At 39.6% G+C, this 4,924-nt stretch overlaps 1 pseudogene; it reads right to left on the bottom strand.

The window, feature by feature from the left end:
• Window positions 1-2,542: 2,542 nt before the first annotated feature.
• On the bottom strand, window positions 2,543-4,367 carry LOC134203068 (DNA primase large subunit-like; annotated as a pseudogene).
• Window positions 4,368-4,924: the final 557 nt, after the last annotated feature.

Genomic DNA, 4,924 nt, shown 5'->3' with positions numbered 1-4,924 from the left:
TAAAGAAGGAATTACATCAACCATTGCGTTAATACGGGCAAGCGCCTATTTTAAAGAAGGAGTCACATCCACCATTACCTTAATCCGAATAAGCACCTATTTTGGAAGAAAGGATAACATCCGCCATTTTTGCCTTATTAATTCAGGCAAGCTGCTATACTTGGCTTATGTATGCATACGTCTTATGTATAGATTAGGTATTTTCAATTCTATTATCGACTGCGTGGTGTTTATTCCTCAGTAGAAAACAACCATACAACAACAACAATTATGTCGACACGGTTGTTTCATAGAATGTCGCAAACGTAAACAATGCCTTTTCCTGCAAATTCTCAATAACAGGACTCGCTCCCAGCTAACAACCACTTGGAACTGGTGGCGCTCCTGGCCTTCTATCGAACGAAGTGAAAAATATCGGGAGGATATAATTTTCCTGTAATCAGCAGAAGAAGTCAATGTTTACGTTTGCGACTTTCGCTCTTTTGAAACAACAATGTCGAAATGTCCCTCATGCCAAATGACCTCTCTTTAAAGCTGTTCATAGTTATGCCTAAAGTTCATGGGCTCAAGAATTATTCGCATACTGGGCAAACGCGCGCATGGCAAATAGGTGACGACCAATTCTGGGGAATGGCATTCGGATTGGACATTCTGGCGAATGGCTTGGGGAATGGTGCATTCTGGCAAATTGATTCGACAAAGGCCTCTGGCAAATGACTTCTCGAATGTCTACAACCAAAAACCTGACTTAGTTTCTACGATGAAGCATTGGGCAAGATGTTCCATGAGTCAAAAACGCTTGGTCGATTTGAGCGTACAATGACAAAAGACGTCTAAATATCATAAAAACTACAATAATGGGACTCTGACAAGAAATGACAAAAATGACTTTAAACGATTACGGTGTTAGTTAGCATGAGACCTCTCTGACTATTTATGAACGTAATTCCTCTAATTCAGTTGCAACAGCGTCTTCTTGACGAATGTTCCAGATGTATTGGCAAACTGCTTTGAATGGAATTAGGCAACGGTATCAAAGGCCTGGTGCAGAGGTTTCTACCTATTCAGAGTCCCGCCAGTAAGTTTGATTAAGAAATGGCAATCACATTTAAAAATATCTGCAATTTCTCATGAAAACAAGCCGTCCGTATTACTTTTTAAAGACAAAAATATACATTTTTTAATTAAATTAAGGTGGCACGAAGCAACTAACAATCATCAAATCGTCATCATTTTCATCATTCAATGCTTAACTTTTTCAACAAATATGATTTTGAAAAGTATCACCGGTGCTTACTCACAATCTACATGCTGATACATTTATAGTTACATTAAACAACTGAAAACCAAAATACGCGCTCCAAAGTTGCGAGGTGATAATGCTAGAAAGAGACGAAAGATAGGAAAATTAACACGGTGTTTGCGCCTCTGAGTCACCTTAACATCATTATGCACAAACGTAACCTTGAAATGATTAAACCCAATGGAAAAATGTTTTGAATACGAACTATGTTCTTCAGTAGTGCTAACCCATCTTGCCCCATTTGTAAGTTCGTTAGAATGTCTAATTTTGATCAAATTTATTTATTTATTTATACGCAGATAGTGCAACATCACCACATTACTTATGAGTACTTTCACTACCGCCATCGGGGTGACAATGAGTCTGGGGGGAATGGATCATCGCTATCACCGGCAATCTGGAGGTTGTAGAGCAAAATCGTTCAAAAGGTATTATATTTTAGTTTCTTGCCCTCAGATACATTCAATCTATTCTAAAACATTCTAAGCAGTTGAAACAGTGACCCATCTTCACCCCATTTGACCCATTGTCACCCCCTGACGACGGTATATTACTAAAATGTTTAAATTTTAGATTGCTCGACGATTACACGTTTGATAGAAAGTGTGTTTCTCATAAGAAACAACGCTGAAAAATATTTTACCTGCCATACCTACAAAATAAAATTTTATCATCAAATCGAGTAACAATAAGTAGAACCAAATTATTCCTCCTACAAAGTCATAATCTTTACATTAAAATGTATACGATGCCCCAAAACGGCTCTGACCCATCTTACCCTGTGACCCATATTGCCCCGCCTAACCTTACAGGCGTGCTACCACTTTTAAATATATTCAAGTGGAGGTCATTATAATAATTTAGTAAACATGCATAAAAATCAATCATTCAAGCCTTCAAAATATGAAGTTCTACAACAATAAAGTGTCCAACCGTAGCATATCAGGCTATGTTTTGAGGTTTTGTTACATACCGCATGTGTTTATCTAGCGTAAGAAAGATACGAATACCTAATTACTTATAAAACAACGATATTCAACCAGCACGGATAGGATTAAGAAATGTCGGTATAGAAACTTTGATCCATATCATCAACTTTTAACTGCGCTCGTGCGAAATATCTCTTAAAACGAACCATGCGCAGCTAATGAAGTTCTTCCAATGGAATTTCAAAGTAGAAATTACAGCACATTTTATATTTCTAGAGGGTAATCAGCAGTAAAATCTAAACTTCCATATTTACCTGAGATGCATCAAATCATCCTCGCCTTCCCAGTCCAACGTTTTAACTCCCGGATGCGCATTCTTTTTGTACCGGCTGCTAACAGAGGCTTTTTTGTTCACTTTTCTCTCCTTGATTTCCGCATCGTTGGTTCTATCAACCTCACAACTCGTTGTCGTCTTCTTCATCTAATTTGGCAGTTTCATCCATGCCGTGAACCAACGGAATTGAGTCCTGGCTCGAACTAGTGACGCCGTGTGATCCCTGGCTCGATTTGACTTTTTGTGCCGAGCTCCCATTTTTATCTGACTTCAAAGTACTGGTTGGATGAACGATGCCCTCATCTAGTTTGGTATTATGCGAAATTTCAAAATATTTTCCGCAAGCAATCTGATAATGACCCTCGGCTGGCAAAGCTATCAACTTCTTCGACATGTGCCGCACTCAAACTAAAAGAACTTAACTGTGTTTTCTGCGTTGAAGAATCCTAGTAATTAACCAACATCGAACTTTGATGTTGCGAAATGACATTATGTCCTTTCCGTAATTGTGCCTAATATTGTAGGCGTCTTTTCAAACTTTTCCAACGTAACTTTTCCCGGTAAACCTCTCGCCAGAACGCAAAGAATCCTCCATAGCCTAATGGCTCAAGTCAATCCATACTGAAGACGTCCTACGTGTCTTAGATGGTGCGTTGACCGCAATGTATCTGCAGTAACGCTACAAAGAGGGTAAGATTTCTTCGACAATTGATCCAAGCTTTCAATTGAACTTGACCGGATTTGGCGACCCTATAATCTTTGCCGTGTAGGAGGTATGCAATTTTAGTATCATCTAAATCGTTCATCGTTCTCCACCTCAGGAAGCAGTCGTAGATGGCCTGTAACCCATCTTCCAAAAGTTGTTGATGCTTATTGGCGATAATCGATACGAAATCACCTGCACTCACATAAGCAAAACCTTCCTTAACGTAACACCTGCGACTACTAACCAAATCAAGAACTTCTGTAAAGTGCACCTTATAGAACCATGATTCTAGTTCGGTGCTTGAAATGTACTGTCAGTAGATCGTCCTGAATATCCGCCTTCTGTTCTGAGTTCAACGGAGTGTATTTCACTCACCCTGTACAAGTCTTGAACATCCTCGTGAAAGTCCGCAAATTTCAATCGAAATAGTTCCATTTCACGAGTTATGAACCACCTGTAAGATAGTACCGTCATTAGTAGGGTATTTGTCATTAAAATGTTTTGTGTCAAAACAGTTTGCGCTCCAATATTCTGTTTTCGATCATCCATTGGGTTATGAATTTAAATTAAGCGTATTACCGTCTCAATTCCTCCGTACTGCAATAAGCAATCGCAGAATAAAATGCGACAAATAACCTTCTCCTGGCTGAAATATCCTGTTCGTTGGAGTGGTTCCCTGGCATAATCTTACATAGTGCTTAAGTCCGCCATGGGTCATCTCTCTTAATACCGTTTCACGGTCCTCTTGACATCAATGACATATTCTTGTTGGTGGCTTGTTCCACATATGAAGCATTCAATCGTTCCAGGCCAACGCTTGTAGCTCAGTAATAGATAGATCTACCAGGAATCGCGTACAGTGCAACGTTGTGTGGAATCAACCATTCCAGCATCTCATCTAAACTCGAATCAACTTCCGGATTAGTCGACAGGCGTGAGAAAACTCCATGTTTACACTTTACAGATCTGATATTAATGCAAAATTTAAAAATAAAATTGAAAATACACCCGGCACCCACCAATCGACACAATTGAATCGAATTTTGCGAATTTTGTCACATCTGCTCACTCGTTGGCGCTAAAGTTTTGTTTCATCTGATGCACTGGATGTCCGTTTTAATAAAAAATATCGATATTTTACCAAACACACTCATTTGAATCCCGCGAAAGTGAATCGAAATGACGGATTTAAGGAGGAACGTCTCAGCGGAAAAGGGAAAGTAATCCAGTTTTCCGCGAGCGATAAAGGCTGCCTTACACCTCGGGAAAATTTTCCACCGAATTTGGTCCCGTGTATTTTAAAGGGGCGATTTTGATTTTCCGTGTCCAAATCCGAAAACATCGCATATGCAAATGATGGGGAAAATCCTGCGATCAAATTCCGAGGTGTGAGGCTATCTAAAGGCTACCTTTACACCTCGGAAAATTTTCCGCCGATTTTCCCCGTCATTTTAAATGGGGCGGATTTTGATTTTCCGTGCCAAATCCGAAAAATCGATATGTAAAAAACATGGGGAAAAATCCGCGACCAAATTCGAGGTGTGAGGCTATAGCTAAACACCTATCTCGGGAAAATTTTCCGCCGGATTTTGGTCCCGTGATTTTAAATGGGGCCGGATTTTATTTTCCGTGCCCAAATTCCGAAAAACATC

Source organism: Armigeres subalbatus, unplaced genomic scaffold (genome assembly GCF_024139115.2).
Source record: "Armigeres subalbatus isolate Guangzhou_Male unplaced genomic scaffold, GZ_Asu_2 Contig163, whole genome shotgun sequence".
Taxonomy (NCBI): Eukaryota; Metazoa; Arthropoda; class Insecta; order Diptera; family Culicidae; genus Armigeres; species Armigeres subalbatus.
Note: the sequence above shows the minus strand (reverse complement) of the source record. Positions and strands in the feature narration are given on the sequence as shown.